Here is a 24,633-nt window from a genome sequence, read left to right on the forward strand (position 1 = left end):
GTCTGACCTGAGTCTGTTTCCTAGTGTTGCTGGTGGTGGGATCTGAACTGGAGTCATGCCTGATATTTCAGAACACTTCATGCAGTGTGCACATTGTGCACACAGGAATATCAGCTCACAGACTGAGGAGCTGATAATCAAATCCAGGTTCCCCAGGTGGCTGGCAAGGCATTCAAGTGAAATCCTTACACATGCTGCTTAACTTGCTTCTCTTCATGCCTGGAATGGTATGGTATGATTCTATCATTCTGATCCCCGCATTGTTCTGGCAGCATTGCTTTTGCTTTATTCCTGGGAAGTTGGAGTAAAAATGTCACTCTTTAGGTCTTTAATCCATGAAATTACTTGACTGATTGAATGAAACAGTTCTCATTACTCTCTGCGGACTCTAAACCAAATCCTCACTTTCCTGGCATTGAGAGCAGGTGAAAGGCACCTCGACCTCAGTTGCTAATAGGTATTTTAACCATCTGGTTCCTGGAGCTGGACCTGCTGTCAGCCTTGGACTGAGAGACCCAGGTGGACTGCAGAGGTCTGGTGGATGTGGAGCTGAATAGGAAATACTGTGAGAAAGCTGCCTGCTGTGACTTCAATAGAGATGACCCCAGGCCTTCTTCATATTGAAAAGTGTGCAGTGGGAAATGCTTTATATACACAGTTCTCTAGTAGCCCTTAGATCTCCTGCTAAGAACCCCGCCTTTGCAAAACTTCAGGGAACATAAATGGAGTTTATTGTTACATTATTGTTGTTTCTCCCAGAAGACACAGGGGAATAATTACGGAAGGATTGTCCTGGAAGCTGACACTTATTAACTTCTTGTGTTTTGAAGTCCCGATCATGTATTTGTATTTTCAGGCCGTGTTATTCTTCCCATGTTTTTTGTGGCCTCCACATCTTTTCTCAGACGGGTTTCCTCTTAACCTAAGCCATTATCAGTCGTAAAAAAAAATAGCATGACACTGCAGCACTATAGCTCATTGCACATCTAAGGCAGGCATCAAAAAGTTTGCCCGTGGACTAGCAAATCTTGCTTTTTTTTTTTTTTCTTCTGAAGAGATACTGCAGCTACAAGTGTTCTGTTTCTTTAGTGGGGGTGACTCATATAGCAGCTTGGATAGCTCATCACAAGAGTGCTGTTCTCCTTATAACTTCAGTGAAAGAAATTAAAATGCAGTATAATAATAGCGGTATCTGGTACATCTGCCACAGACAGGTGCAGCTACAGGGTTTAGCAGATCAAATAGGCCGGCTTCAAAGAGTTATTACTATGAGGAAAATTATAGCTCTGGGAGGATATATTCTACGCACAAAACCTGTGTGTAACGAAAATTGCCCTCCTTGCACATGATGTGCAGCCTCTGGGAGAACAAGGATGTGTTTTGCTTTGTCTCTGGAGTAGCTGGAGTTGAAGAAGTACACTGACCTCCTAGTCACTGCCCAGCAGCCCATTGCTAAGTGCAAGGTCAGGCTGTGCAGGCACTGTACAATTTACACACACCATCAGCGCCTGCCACTAAGAGCCCTGATTAAAAAAAAGAGTTCAGAGCATATGTGTTACTCGGTGCTGTTTTCTGACATGCTCCCTGTCAGGAAAGAAAGTCACACTGAACCCTCCTTGCTGGTGCCCTTTCTTGCAGGTGTTGATGGGAGCACAGATGTGTAGCTGGAAGGCAAAGCCCTGCACAGCCAAGCACAAAACAACAAAAACAAAGCCACAGGCAACAACCAAGTTGTGTCTGTCAGATGCAAACATTGGGATCTGGCTGGGGCCAGGGGACAGTTTTCAATCACTTTGGTCCCCTTCATGTTCTGATCAGAGAGCAGGCTAGCCACTTTTCCTCCTTCTGGAAACAGCTATGAAATTAAGCCTCTTGCAGGAGGTGAAATACCACCAGCATTTCACAGGAATACATTTGGCATGTGACAGACGATGGCTGAGTCCCACACGTTTTCTATGCATGTCTTTCACAAGCAAAATGTGGCATGGTGGGAGGTAGTGGATGCATGATGCTGGAGGCTGCCGCATCCTGTTTGTGTCCTGTTTGGGAGAAATGTTGCCCACGTTGCTAAGATAGATAGTCCAGTCTGCAGCACTGCCAGGAGGACGCACTCAACAGCTCTTCTCACAAACCTGGACTGATCAAAGATATTTTTCATGCAGTAAGCCTATGCTTGTAATCTGAACCAAAAATATATTTGTACTTGGTGCCTTTTGCACAGAAATTATATCTAGCTCATTACAGTCGTGGCTAATAATCACTGACATGTCTGAATGAAACCAGGAAACAGGAACATAGCAGAGGGGTGGGTAATGCATGTGCTGCCTTCAGTGACCATGTCTTGTGTGTCTCTTCAGTGGAGGAGACTGAGCCTATACTGCTACTATAAATTGCACATCTCTGCTTTTTTTTTTTAAGTATCTCCATATGGGAGTGAAGAGATACTGAAAACTACCCTAGATTCTCCAGTCTGTCGCTGGCATTGCTTCCAGAATGCAGCGTGCTAAAACTTTGTATTTACCATTACAAGCATATTGAAGGAGTTGCTTACCAAAGAAAGAAAGTCTGTCTTTCCTAATAAAATAAAAATACATGTAATGTTTCTAATAACTAAAACTGAGTATAATGAAGAAACAAAACTGAAAGAACAGAAAATATTTTTTATATTTTGATGTATGTAGCCTTAGTCATCTGCCCTCAATTTTTTTACACTAAACTTTGAGTGTCAAAGATATAACAGAAAATGTAGGAAATTGAAATGTTGAAATTAAAAAAAATAATTGATTCAGCTCTGCAGGTAATCTCCATGCCTTTTTTTTTTTCCTCTGCCAGTGTCTCTATATTCTAGCTGTAATGACACAAGCTAGTTGGAAAAAAAGACGTCTGTGGGCTTGAAAATTTATGAAAATCTGATTTCAAAGTACCTCCCTTTATTCTAAAAATTCCATTTCTTTAGTTAGCTGGTAACATAAATCATCCCATCATTGTCAGAGAAAATAAGCCATGCGATTCATTAAATTTCTCACATTTCAAATTGTATATCTGATTGCTATATTTATAATCTGTGTAGATAACGTAATCCACTGGACAAGCAATGGACAAGCAATGTAACACAGAATATGTGCATTCATATACTTTGAAAATCAGTGTGGACGATTTCAAAGCAATTAATGAACAAAGGTTCTTAACTTTAGCCAGCTTTAATGAACTCTGTTTTCTCTAAGCCACTGATTAGACCCTCTCTAATAGGTATAACTAATAGATAAGAGATAGATAACTAGGAAAAGGCAGCTAAACTCAGAAGCATGAAAGGCTTTGGAAAATCACATGGGAGGTTAGACCCAGGAAAAAAAACTGGCTACTTTGAATCCTAACAGATCAATTATCATCAGTGGTCTAGTAAGAATATTGTCTGCTTGGCACCACAAATACTTTTCAGAACCTATTGGAGAGCACTGACAGGCGTGCACTGGCAATCATGCACACTTTTCGTCATTTGCTGGAATGGCTTTGAATAAGTAGTGAATCATACTGCCTGGTGATGCACGCAGCACATTTTAATTAGCTTTGTCAACTAACTCCCAGCCTTCTGGGTGACTTGTGCTTGCTGTACAAGCTGGCAGAGAAGATACCACCTTTCCCACAAATTAGTTTTGGCCAGCTTTGGTAGATGACTGTCAGTCCATAATGACAATGTGTTTCTTGAAGGTCTTTGTGTCAGTCTGCTGGACTACAGAAACAGTAGGAGTCTGTTAACAAGGTAACAAAGTGAAAAGTGTGTTTATTTTGATATGTGGTTTCTCAGTATGTTTTGTAAGCAGCTAGGACAAAGAAAGATGATCATGAGTTCTAGAAATACCAGTCCAGTGGGACAGAGGTGAAGATGCTCACTGAAAAGTTAAGCATTTTTCAGTGTTACTGTGTTTTATAAGTCTTGTGAAGGTCCAGCTCTGAGGACCTAGGTGAAATGTAAATGGTGTAAAAAAACAAACAAAAAAACAAAAAAAAACCACCCGCCACCCCCTCCCCCCCAACAGCAACAACAAAAGAAAGTGTGTAGATAAGAAAGTTTTGTCATCCTTCACCTTTCTGTGCAATTATTTTCCTGTTTGTATTACCTGTAGGGTAACTAGGCCATCTAAACCTGACATGACTTATGCTTCTGGACAGAAGTTCCAGCTGTTTGGTACTCGAGTGAGATGCTGAACATCTGAACATAGTTGCCTTTTTTAACCTAAGTTGTTGCAAGGTTAATGGTTACTTTTGAGTTGTCAGAGGTTGTTGGGGACTTTCAAGGCTGAATTCTGGCCCATATAATGCAAAAGAAAGAGATGGTCTAGCCACAAAAGTAGTGGTGGGTAGCATATGGCCTGTAGTTGTTAATGATTTTTGTTTCAGTAATCAGTCTGGCATTGGACACACCATAGTATTTCTAGGTCTCACAATTTTTGCAAGTTCTATGCCCTGACCAGCCTCTAGGTTTTCCTACTATTATGCCAAATCATGTATATGTCTGTAGTTTCCTCCATGCACTTGCTATCTGTGAGTCTCATACAGTAACAGAAACGTGTGCAGAAAAACAGAGTGATTTCCATGTAGATTATGTCTTTTTTTCCTGTATAGTTGGGTCTGAAAAGTTCCCTGATGTATCTGGATTTAAGGAGGAATTAATTGACAACAGAAACTTTCTCTGTTAATTTCAGCTCAATCTCAACCTTTTGGTTTGTTTCAATACACCTGCAGCTGAAAGAAGTATCACTGTATGTATTATGAAAGCTGTGTGTCAATACCCATCTCTGGTAGGGAGAGAAAAATTGCATGCTGAATCTCTGGCAATATTTAGTTTCTTCCACAAAAACGGAATTCCCACATGTTAAATCAGTGCAACTGATTTCCTGTTTCCATTCTCTTGCTGTTTCCCTTCCACCTCAAAGGTTACAAGGTTGTGTAAAGACTTGAGTTCTCTCTCTCCAGTAAACTGTTATTTAAACAATCTGGTTAGATCAACTGCAATCCTAATTCTCTATCCAAGCCACGTATTGAGACTAAAAGTTTGCACAAAAAGTGATCAATACTCAATTTACTTAAGTAACTTAAGAGCTCTGTGGCTCAGAGGTCTGGGAGATGCCTGTTTTCTCTGTTTTTACAGATTTCTGGAAAAGTGCCATGTCATCCATTCTTGTTGCTGACAGAGAAAAAGGACAAGCAGACGAGCAGCATTGTACTAAAAATGAAAAAAACACTTAACTGGGAGGCACCAGCTGTATTCTGAGATCATAAAAATGGTGTCTACTTTTTAGAAAAGGCATCTACAGAAAGTGTCTGGGTGGCAATTTACAAAACCAGATCCACAGATGTGTTGAGACACTGGACTCCCATTTCATCCAATGGGATATATACATACCACAAAAAGCTTGGGAACCTGAGCTAGGATCAAGATGAGCTAGTGGAAATCATTCCTGGCAAGCTCAACCCTCCCATAGTGTGGTGGTTAAACACCATCCAAAGAGCTTAAATACTGTTAGGCTTGGGTTTTTGTTGTTGTTTTTTGGTTGTGTTTGTTTTTTTTTTTTGCTTGTTTTGTTTGTTTGCTTTTGTTTGGTTGGGTTTTTGTTGTTGTTGTTTTGTGTTTTGTTTTTTTTTCCTCTGACCAGCTCCAGACTTTATATATGTCCTGGGCAAGTTGTGTGGGCTCTGTCTCAGATCCTCAAGGTTACTCAAGTTTTGAACCAGCATTGGTCCTATCTCTTGTCTAATCTGTATGTGAGAAATAGCATCTAAATACCTTCAGTGGTCTCAGCTTTTGTATCTCAAAGAAATGTGAAGACAGAGGTAACAATTTTTCGGATATCATATACTGATGAGAGAGAAAATTATGAGGCACTCAGGTGCTGCAGTAATGGGGAACATATGACTGCCTGGGGATGAATAGAGGGGTGTTTATAGGAACCAGCACTCCTACAATTTCCTGCTCAGCTAGATGACTTTTTATCAGCTTTGCTATACTTCCAATCACCTGCCCATGTGTTCTTTTAAAAACACAAGCGGAAGTGTGATTTGGCAGCAAGATGGGTTTTGCATGTGCACAGGCACTTCCAAACTATCTCTCTAGTGAGTAACCCCCCTATTTCTGTCTTCACCTTACTTCACTCCTTTTCCCCACCACTGCCCTCTTCCTGTGTCTAATTGTGTGCAAGCTATCAGTGGGGAGGGTGGGTGTCAGCTCCTTTTGAGTACTAATATTTTAAGAGATGTGCAAATTCTGCATGTGAAACACAATGACTGCAGACAGTCTGTGGCCTGCATCTCTGCACCTTCCCTTACTGGCATATTCTGACTTGTTTTGTGTATCTCCAAACCGATAGTCTTGTGTTTCCATTATTTATATCCGATTAACTGTACTGCAGTGAGGACTTCTAGCAGAAACTCCAGGAGCATGCTGTGATCCTAAATCATATATGGGACTAACAGGTAAATAATTTCAGATGGTTGCTTTGTTATTGTCTGCTATCAGATCAAAACCCCGGAAACTGGCAGACAGCTATGATCTTGCCCTTAATTTCTGTGCTTTTCAAAAGCCTTAGGTGCTGAAAGATATTAAGGAGCTTGGTTTGGTCCACTGACCAACTCAGGTTGCAAGCTTTTTGACTGTGAAATGTGAAATATTATATGCATTTAGGAGATTCTGCGTTTCTCTGTCTGCTCCCCCTGATTAAGAGAATATAATAGCTGAATTCTGGCAAAAGGTTTTTTCTGGTTCAGGCTTTTTAAAGAAATCTTTGCCAATTCAGCTGCACTACCCAAGAAAAACTGGCTGGTTGTAATGCAACATGAACAGTGAGTCTTGAGCTCTTTTTCACACTTTACCTGTGATGATCTGAGAAAGACTAAAAGCTGACAGCTTATTTTCCTGGGTAAAGGTTTAAACATTCATTATCAAAGAAGTAGTGGCCATTTTTGGTGTATGTTTTCTAGATGATCCTTATAAGGCAAAGATCTATTTGAACAGTGTCAATAGAAAGAGTGGGTCATGAGTCTAAAGACATTGCTAATCAGATTGCATCATAGAATCAGAGAATCATAGAATGCCTTGAGTTGGAAGGGACCCACAAGGATCATTGAGTCCAACTCCTGTCCCTGCGTATGACAACTACACAGTTCACACCATGTGTCTGAGGGCATTGTCCAGTCTCTTCTTGAACACTGTCAGGCTTGGGGCTGTGACACCTCCCTGGGGAGCCTGTTCCAGTGCTCCAACACCCTCTGGGTGAAGAACTTTTTCCTAATGTCCAATCTAAACCTCCTCTGGCACATCTTCCTGACATTCCCTCGGATTCTGTCATTGGTCACGAGAGAGAAATCAGTGCCTGTCCCTTCTCCTCCCCTTGTGAGGAAGCTGTAGCCACCATGAGGTCTCCCCTCAGTCTCCTCTTCTCCAGGCTGAACAAACCAAGTGACTTTAGCTGCTCCTCATACGGCTTTCTCTCCAAAACCGTCACCAACTTCGTAGCCCTCTTCTGGACAGTCTGCAGTAGCTTTATATCCTTTTTATCCGGTGGTGCCCAGAACTGCACACAGTGCTCCAGGTGAGGCCGCACCAGTGCAGAGCAGAGCGGGACAATCACCTCCCTTGCCTGGCTGGCAATGCTGTGCTTGATGCACCCCAGGACACGGGTGGCCCTCTTGGCTGACAGGGCACTGTTGGCTTATGTTTAACTTGTTGTCAACCAGAACCCCCAGATACCTCTCTGCAGAGCTGCTCTCCAGCGTTTCATTCCCCAGTCTGTGTGTACAACCACAGTTGCCGTGTCCCAGGTGCAAAATCCAGCACTTGGCCATGTTGAACTTCATGTGGTTGTTGACTGCCCTGTTCTCCAATTTGTCCAGATTACTATGCAGGGCTTGTCTGCCCTCCAGAGTGTCAACAGTTCCTCCTAGTTTTGTGTCATTGATGAAATTACTTGGTATTCACTCAAGTCCTGAGTCTAAGTCATTTATAAATACACTGAAGATTGCTGGCCCTAAGATGGATCCCTGCAGAATCCTGCTAGTGATTGGTCCCCAGCCCAACATTACCCCATTTACTCGAACCCTTTGAGCCCGGCCCATCAGCCAATTGCTCACCCACTGCATTGTGTGTTTATCCAGCTGTATGCTGGACATCTTGTCCAGGAGGATACTGTGAGAGACAGTATCAAAGGCTTTACTGAAATCCAAAAAGATGACATCGACAGGCTTCCTTTGTATGTGATAGTCCTGGATTTGTTTCAAAAACTGGAAAATACTGGGCAATAAATGTTTGGTCAGGTGCTTTTTTTTAAAAAAAAAAAAAAGAGAGAGAGAAGCATCATCTCAGGAAATTCTTCTTCCCTAAAGGCAGCTGCTTTGTGCATTAACACTTTTCATCCATTCTGCAGCAGTCCTTCTCATATGACTTCTTTGTGGTGGTTGTGGATGCTGCCAGGACTATGTATCTCCATCCCCTTATCCAACCCTAGCAACTTCCCTTTCCACCTTCTCTGTAGAGCCCTTTTCTGCTGCTCTGTGCATCATAAGCACCACAACATATAGAGCTGTTGCTTTGGGAAGTGGTGTCCCAAAGCCATTGGTCTGCAGAGATCTATGTCTAACCCCAGTCCTTAGATGACCCAGAGAAGAAGACCACAGTAGATTTGGAAAGGAGGAAAGTCACTGTATACACTCCTAGAACTTGCAGAAACTGAACTGTTTGGAGCTTTCTCTGATATCAACAGTTATGTGGAATTATAATTTACCTTTTGACTTCAATCCCTTGCAGCATTTTCTCTGTCCTAAGTTTCAAGTATGCATCTCACACTGTAATGAGATTCACATTTCTCCTCCTTTCTTTCCCAGTCTTAGGTTTCTGCACTTTTATGTAGACTTGCAACAGCTGCTGTCCCATACTTGGAAATAGTTTCCCACAGATAATTTATAGCTGCCAAATAGTTACTGTTTGAGTCAGCATATAACCCTTAATGGTGCTGCCAAGTAAGAGCACATGAGTTATCCCATTAATCTCAACAAAGTATCACTTCAATGATACTAATTTTAGCAGTGACAGAGGGAAAACTTTTATATTTTGGATTTAGAGGAGAGTGCCTCAAATTTTCATCTTGTTTTTGTCACTTTCTTCTGGAAGGTGAAGTAATTGTAAAGCATTCATATTTCAAAGAAAAGACACACAAGTGGATGAGATCATTGTGTCATGCTTCAGGTCTGCTTCAGGAAATCACTGAGTCACAATGGTATTGTTTCCTCCAATACCTAATGACCATTTATAGGACCATTAAAAATCAGAACTTGTATTAAAAATAGCTTTTGTATTCAGGTTTTGGAGAAGTCTTTTAACTCAAAATCTTCCACTGACATTTTTCATCCGAATGGAGCATTTATTCAAGTTCACTTAAAGCAAAACAAAATATTCTCCTCTTACATTTTACCTGTTCCCACTTCTTCCCCTTGCAATGGACTATATTCCTTATACAAAACCAATTTTCTGTTGTGAAAATACCAATACTTGTAAAGCTGCTTGTTGCACCACTATCTAGTGATCAATAAACATTGCAAACCCTGTCTGAAGAGAGTTTGTCCAATGGCCAATTCTAAGCCACTTTTTTGAAGACATTTACTTGACAGTGTAGCTGCTGGTGCTGATATGTGGAATACATGATTGAACACAAGTGACTTCTTAGTATTTGAACAAGTAATATTGTCTCTGCTATCAGTATATTTTATCAGTATATATATCAGTGGAGGAAGAAATAGGCCAGAAAGCTTTGAGGATACATCTGAAAAAAGTACTGATATATCCTTTTAAACAAAGATTGATTTGGTGTGCTGAAGCATAGTAGCATTAACTGAAAATTGCCTGTGCATCACCAAGTAAGAATTCTCTTCCATTCTGTTTGATTTTTAACATAATCTCTATAATCTATTTTTGTCCTCTGTATTCCTGTGTTGGGTGTTCATAATTAAGGTAAAGTTAAGATGTATGATATGTAAATGTATTGTATGATTTTAAAACAGTAGAATTGCCTGTCCAGTACTAAGTTGCTTTTACATTTGACAATTACAAAGTGAGCAGCCATGGGATGACCATGTATTTATGGTCTTCAAATTTGCAGAGGAAGGTGAAATATCACAGAAAGCTAAGTGCTGCTTTTGATTCGGATATGCAGTAGCATGGGCAAATAGCATGTTTTGGGAGCTTTTCTTCACTGAATGCTTCAAAGCAAAGCCAAGCAACAGATGTTAGGCAGGATCTGATTCTCTGATATTATCATTCACAGCTATGCTGAATGTACAAGGCTGTAATTTCTAATCTGAGAGACCAACAGCCCTTTCACTGCTTGCAACGAGATCATTTCTCTACTGTCTGTATCTCTCAATGTCTCTATAAAACTTTTCTCAGGTAATGTCCCAAAGTTCTGCAAACTTGATGTCTGTAAGTGGTGAACTGGATGTACCAGCCTCACATTGTTCCTCAAATACTCCTTTTTTATTGATAGACTCTGTCACATATAAATGTGTGTAAAGCATCTGTGACTGAAATAACCTTCCTCATGAGTGCTAAACCAATGTGCACCTGTCTAAAATACCGTTTCTTTTGAGTCAGCAGAGGAGGAGCTGAAGTTGCACTTTCTCGGAGTATTATACATAGTGATATATCCACTACCGTTTTTGAGCTCCAAAGAGCTATGGATAGGAGTATAAATATTGGTCCCTCTGTTTTCAGACTAGATGCTTTGCTCTGGCAGCTAAAGGACTGCCCCACCCCTGTATCTCTTACTCTTAGCCTGGGCTTTGTTCTGTTTTCTTATTTACTCATTTCTGAAGTGATTTTTGGGATCCAGTTTTGCTTTAACAAAGAGAAGTTTCCTCATCACACAGTTATATCTCCTCTCTGGACAGAAGACAGGAAGTGGTGGCTAGAGTTGTAGTCTGCCTCAGAGCTGAGGTGGTGTTTTGTGGGTGAGCAAATTTTTAAATTTCTTAAAATCATTTGTGTTCCCCAATAAAGGACTATGGATCAGTATTTGGATGCTCAGCTCTAAGAAATTGTTTGCCCCCTTACTGGTAGACAAAGAATGTGTCTACTCAGAAAGTATTTCCTAAAGTCTGGGCCATAAGTCTCCCAGAAAAATGTTGCAGAAGAGAAGTATGGCCTTTCAGCATCAAATGAAATAGAGCAGAGATCAGTTTAGTAATTGGCTGTGTAGGTCTCAAGGATTTTACAGTGTGTAAAAGCTCTCCAGAGCCTTCTGGAGAGGTGAATACTTGGGAAGGAACAATAAGCAGAGACAAGGAGGATCATACATGACTTGGTTAGCAGATACACCTTGAAAACATTGGATGTTGCTGCTTGCCACAATATGCCCATGTAAATGTCAGAGAGAACATCACCCTGCCCACTGCAGTGACCCAGACAGCTCTTAGCACTGTGCTGCTGCTCCCTGCACAAACAGTAGTCAGATGGACTGGAAGGTGGTAAGGTGTGATTGATGGAGAAGCTGAACAGCCCCAAATCTGGGGCCATAAATCACAACTTCTCTCAAGCCATTAAGATTTGTTGGAATAATCCAAGTATCAGCTAAGCCACATCCTCCATAAATGGAAAAGCTTGTGAGTGGCATTTGTTGAAATTTCACTAATGAGTCCTGCCAAACTAAAAATCTGCTGCCCATGTAAGTAATTTATTTACCAGCTTCCAGGAGTGCCAGCCAACTATCTTTGGCAAGGGAGTTAGATAGGGATTTGAGGGCTGAAACTCCTTTGTTACAATTTGAGGAGAAACTTTTACATTTCAGTTGCTTGCCCTGACTTATTTACTTTCACAAACTTTCACTTTGGGGATGCTTTAGACAAACTATGCTTAATTGCTATTTTTAATCCAAAAGCTCTATGTCAACAGTAAAGGAGGAACAGAAGATAAAAATGGTAAGGCAGGCTGCTTGCAGTGCTAGAAGGTAAGACTTATGTGTAGTTGACTGCATTTCAGACTTAACTCATGTTTTGTTGGAGCCAGAACTGCTACTGAAAGTTTGTTTTACACAAACCTATTCCTCAGCTGAAAGATGCTCATTAGATATATTTTGCTACACTGGATTTATACTCTGTTGATATAGATGTGTAATTTGATTTTCAAGCTGCAGTACTGCTATCTATATCTGTGGCTTGTATTAGCGATGGAGAAAACACTGACTGGAAAAACCTAGCATATATGAAAGAATTTTCCAAAAGAAGTCAGTGTAAATATCTGCATATTACAAGGAGGGAAAAATGAGGTAATGGCAGTTTACTAAAGCAACTCATACAAGATTCCCTTGCAAGCCACCAAAAGAGCCAGGAAGTAAGAAGTTATCAAATACTGTGGTGTTATCCCCAGAGAACATATAAAAGGAGCTTCATAGGCCATTTGGAAATTTAAAGCTAGGGGTTCTCAAACAATTAATCAGCTGTTGCCACGACCCTTCAGTGAAGTATAAGGAGAGTCTCAACTCCCTTGAACACTAAGGTGGCTCTGTAAGTCACATATGTCCTCACATGCTATATTGCAAAATGGTGCTACAGGCACTTTGTGCCTGAGAAAGCATGACAGAAGCTTAAAACTCAGAAATTAATTTTCTTTTTGTTTTATGTCTGTGCAAGGCTAATTACTGACAAGCTGACTGCACTGGTGACTTGTGTTACTGTGTGAGAGTCATCAATTTACGTCAATAAAACACTGAGAACAGCAACAGGTTTTTATTCATTTGGTTCTGTTATGAATTTAGAACTATACTACATGTCTTTTTTCCATTGTCTTCAGGAATAAATATCACCATAAATTGGGCTGTGTATATTTAGATTTAGTTCATCCTCAGATGACAGAATAGAAACTGATCCTGTCTATAAATGCCAGATATGGTAGAAAGATAGTCTGTGTTGGTGGAGTTCTGTTCATAGCATGGTGAAGGTCACAGACAGTAGAAGTCAGCAGTAATGGCCTGCAGCCTCTTAAGAGGTGATCTGATTTTTGCTATGAGAGTGTAAGCTCCCACATCAAGGCCAGCACGACTGGGCAATAATTTTCTGCCCTGGAAAATTTTGTGTCCTTCCTGTTGAAAGCCAGAAATGAGGATGACTCTTCTCTTCATGATAATCTTCACTAAAGCTCATGAATCTTTTGTCTGTAATTGCTGTTTTGCCTCAGCTGTGCCCTGTGAAATCAATAGATCTCTGTACCTACTGTAAGTGAATTATAGGGCAAGGACTCATAGATTTGTTCACAACTTCCTCAAGACCAGAAGCCCAGTTTCACAGAATCATAGAATCATTTTGATCGGAAGGGACCTTTAAGATCATCATGTTCAACCATTAATGTAAGACTACTGAGTCCACCACGAAACCATGTTCCTAAGTACCTCATCTACATGTCTTTTAAACACCTGCAGGGGTGGTGACACAGCCACTTTCTTGGGCAGCCCGTGCTTGGCAACCCTTTCTGTGAAGGAATTTTTCCTAGTATCCAATCTAAACATCCTCTGGAAGAACTTGAGGCCATTTCCTCTGATCCTGTCATGTGCTACTTGGGAGAAGAGAGCAACATCCACCTCACTGCAGCCTCCTTTCAGGTAGTTGTAGACAGTGATAAGGTCTCCCCTCAACCTCCTTCTCTCCAGGCTAAACAGCTCCAGTTCCCTCAGCTGCTCCTCATAAGACTCGTGCTCCAGACCCTTCACCAGCTTCTTTGTTCTTTGGACATGCTCCAGCAGGTCTTTGCATTTCTGACTGCATTATTAATGTCTAAGAATACAGAGGACCTGAGCCTTTCCCTATTTTGTCATTCTTAAAGCCCTTCTCCTGTTAAAGACTTGCCCAACCTTTTTTAGAGGAGTAGCTTGCTGTCTGGCTGCTCTGTTTTGCCATTTCTTTTTCACAAATCTTTTAGAACTAAGCATGACTGAGAGCATACCCTGCTGTCAAATTTAGATGAAGTTAGCCAATGTATTTTTAAAAGATGCTACAAAGCAGGGACCGAATGCATCTCATTTTCTTTGGAATCCCACTGAAAGTGAAGGCATACCTATAGTCCTGTGCTGTTTTACAAAAACAAACCTGTATTGTAATTTTTCTTTCTCCAGCACAGAAATGTTTTAGCAGATCTTCAAATATCTAAGATCCTGTTTGGGAAAGAAATGGGGCGTTTCCTTATGTATTCAAACCACACCTTTGAACTTATTATCCTTTTCAGATATATGAGCTGGAAGAGGACATGACTCCATCAATATCTCAAGATCAAATGAATGAAGAAATACACAGCAATGTCTTCTTTTCCCAAAAAGGGGAAGGAACATCTTCATTGAGTGGCTTTTTGAGCAGCAAATAAAACCTAATTGCTGTATGGACTCTAACTGGGCCTCACTCCACTGCAGTAGCAGTGCCTTTAGAGTACTTGATGTTCTTTGCTTTGCTGTTAATTTCACCTGAGACTGTGTAAGCAAAATTTTTAAAAGGGCCATCTGTGATGGATAGTTCTGTCCTGAGTAGTTCCACTCAGTGGTCTAGCAACCATCAGACATTTTGCCTTTGTGTATGTCAGATCACAAAGCATGAAGGTGATTCTTGGAACCTTCCAATGTAAGCACCCAATATATTAATTTGTAGAGGTGTAGATTCTTTCTGCTCCATTGACTATTCTGTGAAATTAGCTGTTAAAAGTACACTTTAAAGGCAGGTCACTTTGTGTCAGAAGAGAATGTTCTCATTGGCCATTTATAAAACTTAACATTTGTTGGAGAGACATGGAAAGTCACTAGGCATGATCAAATAAAATACAATTGCAAGAATGTTGAGTTATTTCCTGTGGCAAAGTGGCTTATTACCATTGCTTTTGTTTCATATTAATTGAGCATCATGCCTCACACAGTAATGCTGAAATTGTTGGAAGTTTGGTGAAACTTCAGTTTATCTATTTACAGCCATCTGTTGGCAATGTTTCAAATCTTTTTTACTCAGAAAGAAACATGCTAACATTGACATTCAGTAATGGACTGCTTGGTGCACCATCTCATCACAATAAATTGTAGTGCAAATAATTGTATGGTTTGCCTGATATAGAAACTCAAGTACCAGGGCTCCTGTCAGGCAGAATTCCATTGGATATGATGATCTACAAATGTTTTGTAAGAGATGATCCAGTTCTAATGTGTTTATGTTAGGCATGATGACTGTAAAGGGGAGTACTACTCCTGAGGTCATGATGGAAATCTGTCCCAGCAACAGCTCTGCTCCCTCCTTCTGTCTTTGCACCTTATTGTTCCCACTGCATCTAGATTTTCTCTTCATGTGGACAAATCCTTCAGCCAAATCTGTGGACTACAGTGAGCATGGAGGTTGTGGGAAGAAAAATGACTGAGAAAAAATAACGTGCAACAACTTGGCATCTCAGGAATTATTAAAATACACCGAAGTTTGTACAGGGGGCTGGTATGCAAGAATAAAGGGACTTGTAATAGAATATAGCTAACATCTTATCTAAAAAAAAGAGACAGAACGGCACAGTTAGTGAACTGCAGACAATGCAAATGTGGATTAGGACATTATTCATTAATTACCACAATTTTACTAGCATTTCTTTAATCAAAGCATTTTTAGATGAAGTCTAGCAGATGGTATGTCTTGTAGTTCACAGAAAGAGACTGGCCATTACTTTGAGCAATCAGGTCTGAAGATATTTGGAGCTAATAGATGTGACTAGTTTGATTTTCATATCGGTAGCTTGTAGGGCCCAGGCAAGGCAGCACCAGTACTACCAATCAGGCTGGGTTTCTAAAAGGGGATTGTAGGAGAGGTAGGGAGAGATAATACTATTTTTGGCACATGTGGTTGTACTAGCCAAGGCACCACAGCTGTGACACCCCTTCTTCAACACTGTAGAAAGATTATTTGTCTCAGATATAAGATTACTTGTCTGCAAAAGATTACACAGCATGAAGAGGGTCATGGATCATCTGCTTAGATCAGTGCATCTGAAAGAAGATACTATCACTTTTTGTAAATCCCTACACCAGCACATCAGCACTGTTACTGCACCAATATGGAATTGTGCCCTCCACTCAGCCTGCTGTGGGATCACTAGAGGACTAAGCACACACAGCTGTACATGCTGTGTCACCTCCAGTGCTCACCAGAGGGGACCTCCAGAGCTGCAAGCTGCCCCTGCAGCAATACTGGGCACCATAAACAGATTTGCTTTGCAGGAGCAGTGCTGTTTTCCACCATGGGATAGCTTCACTTCTGGTGACTTGCATCCCACGTGTGAGTCTATGCTGAATTTGTAAAGAAGGAACATTCAAAGACCATTTGAGATGGGGGGAAAAAAGTCCCTTCAAAGCTTCATTTTCCAGCACTTCTACTAGGGCAGATAGAGGAGGGCTAGGAAAGAATTCTGTACATGCATAATTTGGTCTTTTCCTAGTTGTTCCTTATGATCAGCTCTTTCATAGTTTCCAAGCCTGTCTGCAACAGCAAGAAAGAGATAAGGTATGCACCTACTTCTCTGCAAGCTCTTCCCATTAGACATGGGTAGGTAAATGATTTAGATGGTAGACAGCATCAGCAGTATAGGCAGGCTCCAGAAAACCTGGCACAACCTTTACAGATTTTGTTCTGCTGAAAGCTTGAAACCCCAAGAGAGTTGGCTGGGTTAACTCCAGACTCCATTGAGGTTGGACTATCTCCACACACAATGGACAAGTTTCTGGTAGCTTCTCTGTCTGCATGTTGTGCAGAGGGGTTTTCTGATCCAAGCTCGTCATACTGCTTGGTTGTGCTGTGTTCAAACTGATCACAGCTGTATCACTCCAGGCCTTTTAGAGTGGTTACAACATTTGAAAGCATCAGCATGTAAATTCGACAGGGCTGTGGGCAGCTATGCCATGGACTTGAGGAATAACTAAATGAAGAAAAGCAATGTTGGTGAGCTGTCCGTCACAACCTACACCTGATAACATTTTTTGAAGTCCAGGAAACATTCCTGAGACTGGTCTCTTCTCACAACAATGTCTAGTATGTTTAGCTCATACTAATTCTGGTTGCCACATGTCTGCTACTCGGCTGTCTTCTGTCTATGGTGGACAGAAGACAGGAGGGCTCCTGCTGCTCACATTGTCAGAACTGGCATTAACTGCAAAATTAATGTTGATTTGCTCACCTTTAACTTCCAGTGTTTTTGCATGTACTCAAACAAACAAACAGATACACAAATACCTAAATCTTTCTTATCCACTTATTTTTTTTAATAATAATTTCCTATCTCCTGATCACCTTTGTGGGTTGTTGTTTAGCTTTCAGTCTTATATTTTGCACCCAGAAGTGTGCATTACACTCCAGCTCCTCGCTGCCCTATACATAAAGAGTAAAATTGCCTCTGCACAGGAGGGTTTTCAGGATGTACTTAAGAAGCAGGTTATGCAAACAAGAGCATAGGGAAGCAGTGATGCTGCTTATGCTGCCAGCACCTGTTGGAGAATATAGGGTTTCAGGAGCTCATGGCTTAACCATGCCAGCTACGTTCAAGAGTATGCACACTTTTGCACTGAAATAGTCTACTAAATCTACTAATCTACTAAACTAGATGGCTTCCCAAGCATCTACTGTTATCAGCAAGTGTAAAGGTTAGTGCAGTGGCAGGAGCCTGCCTCAGTGGTTCTCAGAGAGGCAGAGGCACAGGCTAGGCATGTCAGGTACTTAATGCAGGAATCATTTATATAGGAAAGAGTTATATTAGGTCATATTACAAGTTTAGTGGCCATTAGAAGGAAAGTATAATCTTCCCACATGCTCCTCCACAATGGGTTTTGCCCCATATTAGTAAACTTGCACTATGGACAAATTTGGTCCATGACTTGTACAATAGGTGGTGGGTGGATAAAAGAGGATACTTTAATGTACACTAGAAAAAGACCAAGCCATGTTCTTTGCAAAGCAGGTTGTGCTTTGGCAAAAGTCTTGACTGTGGTCAGAGTTGATTAAAAAAATAAATTAAAATTTCCTGAATGTATGGATGTTGTCTAGACTAGAGAACTTGCAATAGCACTAAGTCCACTGATGCATTTATATATAATTTTGTGTCCTTTAGTAATTGATTTCTGGTGTGAGTCTTTTTGGTATAATCTGTGTTTAAAGCTGCACCTACAAGGCCAAGAAACTTCTTAAAGTGAAACCTGAAATTCTTACTTTCTCTCAATCTCCCAAAGTAAATTAGAGTGATGCAAGTCCCATCTTATAACAGAGCAGTAAATTTACCTTGAGGGGTCATACTGGGGCATACATGATAGAGTAAGTAAGTGCATCATGTTCTCCACCCCAGAATGAATGCTTCACCCATCTCACTTCCCTGTCATTTGGATTTCTTTCCCTGTGAGGGAGCTCTGGATCTCCTCTCACAGCTTTGATTACTATCCAAAAAAGGTGTTTGTTGGCCAGAAGTGGAGACTGAGGCAAGTATGAGGAACAACAGGGAAGCCAGTGGCTGGGAAGCTTTGTTTCAAGCAGCTGGCTGAATGACAGAATAAAATTGGTGGTAAGCCAAGGCACAGTAGCCTAGACACAGGCTCAAGAAGAAGAAGACAATCTGGAGTGTTGTGGATAACCTGGAAGTGCATCGACACAACCACAAGCAGCATTCACATTGTGCTCAGCTCAGACAATCCTGTTTTTCAAAGCTGTATTTTTCTGTGTGGATATTTTGTAAGACAAGACAGACAGTCTGCACTTGAGTTTTATTGGAATTATGATGTTGCCACTTCCTTAAATAGGACTTTTTTTATCTGTGAGTTTTCTTTTAATTGGAAAGTAAACAATTTAAGCTAATACCCAGCAGCATTTGGGGCCACAAGCCTAGTGGTTTTAGGTTCCAGCAAGAGCACGTTGTTATAGCTTTTTACTGTATCTTTTTCCTCTCCAAAATTATGCTAGGCTGCATACCAGCTGATATTCACTGTGGATTTTATGTCTCCAGGAGACTTTCAGATGTCTGAGGACCTAAGACACCTTGTGGATTTCTTCTTTGTTGGTTCTTAACTCACACACTCTCCCATTCAAAGTCCCCTTTCACTGTCAGTCCTGCTAGAACGTATCAGAGTGCCCCAAATTACCAGTGACGTTAAAATGCACAGCACAGTTTATCAGTTTTATCTCTGCATTCAGAGCTTTTGGGCTGCAGCTATTCTGTGTTTTTCATCTTTCCTACACATCTAGGAAGTCGAGAAACTTGCTTTATTTGTTCTTCATGAAAACTGAAATCAAGGGCAGTCTCTCAATTGTTGTATGACTGAGACTGCTGCAATGCTGGAGAAAAGTGGGTATTGTCTGTATTATTATAACGTTTTTGCAGATGACCCAGAAGTGAAATAACTTGCCCAGAGCCATCCAGTGAATGAGGCATTGGTGCTAATCAAGGAAACAACACTCTTTCCAGCTTTTTATTTTTAACCATAAGTGATAAATAATCTTTATATCCAGGAAAGCATTTGATGCTTAGGGAAATGCAACACTGAGAACTACAACACCTGCTATTGCCCAAGAGTGTCTGTGCTGTTAATCTACAGCATTTAATGACCAACTTGATGCTATCAAAAAAATTAATCTCTAGCTTCTACGCATTTTTAAAGAAACACTTCCTTTGAACAATAGTGTGTTTGTGTTGCTTTTAAACATTTGGTCTATAAAAGACTAACTGGCAGGTACTTTTTTTTGCTAATAAACTTGTTAACAGTTTTGCTACAAATCTGATTTTGCATAAACTTCTTTCTCCTGTGAAATAATTCACCTCCCCTTCTACTCAGGATCTTCCGTAATGAAACCATGCCTACTTTAAGAATAACATCTTTAATGTGCATGGAGAAGGCAAATGATTTTCTGATATGGTAGCATGACAGAGTAAATACTCATTTGTCTCCAGTATGATGATCTGTGATACATAACAATTGTCCTGTCTACATTAGGATTTTACCATGTGCAAGTTAAAATGTGTTTCATAACAAAGACACAGAAAGATTAGACAAAATCATAAAATGCCTCCCTGAAGAAGCTTCTGGGCAGCAGGGGATACTGTGTGGGGGATGGTGGTGGGTAAATTGGCTTCCTGCTGGAAAAGAAATGTCAGGTGAAGCTTGTGGGCATTTTGATATGTACAGTTTGTTCATTCATGCTCTGTGCACTGGTCCCTGGACAGAAGCAATCACAGAAAAAACGCTTCCTCCATAACCTCAGCCTAAACATCTATATGCCTTTTCAAGAAAGCACCTCTCCCTGGGAATTTGTCCTATCTCAGAAAGATTTCAAGGGGTCATGCAATTCCTTATTGCTTGCCACAGCACTTTTGCTCCCCTCTGCCCCCGCCAGCCACCTAGACTCCACAATCCCAAAAAACTCTATATCCTACTGCCTAATTTACAAAGGACTAAGGTAAAGGAGCCTCAAAAACTTATATTACTACATCAGCTACTGACTGCTCATCAAAAGATCTCAAAAAACAGTGAAAAATGTAGAAGACAGTCATATTCCTTGTCTGCAATGAAGCAAGTTGGGGTAATCAGGATGGAAGACGCCCTGGCTGTAGCTGTAATACAAAATGAATTAATTGGATAAACTCCAAAAACAGAGGGGTAAAGGAGGGTGAGAGGTTTTCAAGTAAGGCTGAAAAGAAATTCCATAGAATTTGAAACATTTTATGCTGCAATAACAGTGTATAATCCTTTTGACATCAAGTCAGACTTTCTGCCCAGCTACTTGATGTGAAATTTCAGAATGGGTAAATTAGGAAGAACTCTAAGAACTGTTTTATCTAAAATAATAAATACTTGGATTTAAGATGAATTTTTTGTGTAACTGGATTTTACCCTATCTTGGTGCTCAGGTAGAACACGGATTATAATTTTATGAGTGCTACTGTAAATTCTCACAAATAAATTGCTGTGAATGATATGAGTATTCTCAGTAAACTACACTCATTGAGAGCACCATAATGATACTCTCTGCCAGGCCAGAATGCTTCAGGCAATGAACCATTAAGACTGACTGGTTTTTTATATGGAGTTTTTGACCTGACAAGATCAAGTAGGCTGATATTTTTGACTTCAAAACATGAACTCTGTAAAATGCTGCATGATATGGGTGGCCATGGGATACAATACTGAAAAAACCCAATATTACATCTGTCATCCTGTGATCTGTTTTACAGTAGCAATCCAGTGTTGTTTCCATGCTATGTAAATTAGTCTCTATACTTCAACAGTGTGGAGTGAATGGAATTTGGTTTCTCCATTGTTCCAGGTCAAAATATAGGTCTGAATAGGTTTTTGTTGTTATTGTAAAGGCTAGAAATGTAAACCAGCATCATCTAACTTGCAGGTGTGGGGACAAATTTGAAATGTGCTGCCCTGAAGGGGTCACAGACTAGGCATAGGCTAAGACACAACAGCTGACTGAAGACTTACCACACAAAAGAAATTTTAGACTGTACTGGGCAAAAACCAACCAAGCAGAAAAACCCCAAACAAACAAAAAAACCTGAAATACTTTGTAAAGTTTTCCACTTTTTTTTTTTTTTTTACTTGTTACCTAAGTCACGAAGAGTAATTTGTAATTTTATTTTAAATGGTTTTGCAAATTTCAGTTTCATTGTTAGTTCGTGATATTATTTATTATAATAAGGCCCCAACCAAAAATACAGAGGCATGTGGTTAATTCTCTCTAATAATTTCTTTTTGAACTTTCACTAAACTACTTCTCTCCTATCTCTGGAGGAAATATCTGTGAATTATTATGATGTCTTGGCAAGTGCTGCCTTCAGAATCATCTAACTGTCAAAATATGTCATGAAGTCAAATAGCCTCAGGAGAGGAAAATGTCATTTATTTGTCATCATGACATGTGATATACCTCTGTGAAACAGTCTAACAGATTGAGGTTTATCACAAGAATCAAGAAACTTTAATGATCAAAGTTCGTCACTTCAGTCTACCAGCTATGTCCTTCTTCCTCTCTTTCTTCCTCATTCAGCACGTCCCCCAAAACAGTTTCACTGATTCTATCAAAGTGAGATTTCCACATGAGATCCAGTCAGACAGCAAAACACCCTGCTATTTCCTTGTATTAAAAAAGGGGGAAATGATTAGAATCAGGCAATGGTTAGAGTCAGGCAGGATACCTCTGTCATGTATCATATGCCATGTCACTCAAGGGGTGCTGATCTAAGACGTGATTTTATCTGGAGAAGGGAATTAAGTTAGACTCCCCTGGAAGTTGCTCCTAGTGCTTCTCTTCTTGGATTCAACAGCTCTGTGGCAGGAATAGTGAAAAATCTTTTGTGAGGTTGTTGCCAGTATAAAATCACAGTACTGCTCCAGTGTTACTTGTTTGTTTGTTGAGATTCACTAAGATCCTGGGCAAAAGCTGATTTAAGTCACTGGGTACAGTGTTCGAAACTATCTGTGTACCTCAGAATACCTGGAGCTTTCAGTAAAGAAAACCAGAAAGATATGAAAATTTTAGCTTGAAGGAGGGTGACTGAATTCAGCTTTCCCCTTAGAGCAGGACTACCTCCACCACTACACCAGGGCAGCCTTGCCTTTGTTTGACCAAGTCTTGAAAACCTCCCTGGTGAGTCCATCCAGGTCTGCATCATCCTCTGCCCCTTCCAATAGCTGTTCTTTTTGTCTAGCCTGAATCACTCAAGGTGAAATCCATGGTTGTTGCCCCTTGTTATACCACCTGCAACTGATGGCAAGGGTTCTTTGTAATTCATTTCAAATACTTGTAAGCTGCTACTGGAGCACCTTGGCCTTGTCTTTGCCTGACCAAACTAGCCCCGCTCCCTTACCTTCTTTTCTGGGGCATACTGTAGGCCCCTGATCACCTCAATAACATTAAACTCTTTGGGACTGAGATCTCTAAAACAGAACTAGAAGACTAGGCAGTTTTGAGAATTTTATCCATAGCTGTATACTGTTTTGTGTATGTTGATTAGTTTTGTTTTCCCAAGCAGAAGACAGAAAATAAAAGGTGTTAAGCCTGAGATGCTGATAAAGAAAATGTGCATTTCTACAATATGGGGACAAATGATGATTGCATGAACAGTGGTGAAGAAGAGGTGTGCTCCTTAGTGTATGCTGTGCTAACAGTTAAGCTAAAGGGAAACATTGTTTTTGCTTGAAACTGGTCACTGTCTGCCATTGCTTCCCAGTGAGGCTGTATCTCAGTTTGGAGATGTTGCAGGAATTTTAAGGGTTTGTTACAGAGCAGCTGTGATGTACAGGGATGCTCTGTTTTTGTGCTGCCTGATGTGCTTTAATCTAGATCTCACTTTCTTAGACACTGAAGTTGTATGTTGGAAAGGAAATAAAGTTAAAAAAATTCCCTTTGAGATCTTTCTCTGTGTTCTGGCAAACTGAGTGGATGATAGTAATAAATAGCGGCATCCTTGTGTCCAGAAGGTCAACATCATTCTTGCTTGTATACCAAAGGAGGGACAGAAGTTCATCATCCCTGTGCTCTGCTCCTCCAAACAACCAGCCTGTGTGCCTCAGCTGACCAAGCACAAGCATCCTGATACCTCTGCTGAAATCACAGAGACTGAGTTCAGACTCCAGAGATACTGTAGTGTAAAATAAAATTTATAATAGCAAACAAACAGGAGAGGTACAAGGATGGGCCTGCAAGCATACAGCTTGTTCATAGCAAAGATAACCTTAGAAATTACATTCCCAGTACTTTTACTTTTCCACACTGTTTTCTTGATTAAGTTCTTTTACATAAATTCAAGGTTGTATTTGTTGCTTACGTAACCACACAGAGCTTAGCAGGATTACACCAGTAGAAAGTTTTGCCTGGAGAAGGGAGTAATTGACAAAAACACATTTGTGCAACTTAATAGTTTACTGCCTGCAAAAGGTTAACTGCCTTGAGGTCCTCCAGTGCTGTCTGTATCAGTGCAATGTATTATCATTAACTACACTCTGATGAACACTGTAGATTAGAAGAAAGCTGAGCACTAACTGCCAGTGTATCACAGCTTACAGCATCAGGTTGTTTGTTCCTATCTCAAGCAGCACTTGCATGGTCACTTCTATGGTCAGTTTTTCTCTTATCCACCACTTGGTACCAGAGCAACAAAACTGCAGTAAACTGGAAGTGCTGGGTCTTTTCTCCACAGTTACTTGGTAGGTGTCAAGTACTGCAGTAGCATGGGTTCAGCAATCTCTTCAAGACTACCTGAGTCTTGAAGTATTTCTGAGATTACAAGTGCCTAAGCCACCAGAACTTTTTGCTACAAGTAAGCATGAGTGCAAGCATTTGCTTGAAGGAAAGGAAGGGTGTAAATTTGCAATATGCCACACAGCAACGTAAATTGACTTTTGCAGCACTTTGTATTGCCACATCCTAAATTTGATATAACATATGATTGGATCATTGAAGTATCAGAAAACTACTTGGACAGGGGTCTTGCTGACTGGGTACAAGGAACCAGTCCAAGTGGACTGCCTTGGACTTCTGGCAAGGCAGATGCAGCTTGATCCATATTCATTTTTCTTATATAAAAGGCTGGCAACAGCTACTTGAACAAGT

The sequence above is a fragment of the Streptopelia decaocto genome, assembly GCF_964273445.1.
Source record: "Streptopelia decaocto genome assembly, chromosome: Z".
In the NCBI taxonomy this organism is placed as follows: Eukaryota; Metazoa; Chordata; class Aves; order Columbiformes; family Columbidae; genus Streptopelia; species Streptopelia decaocto.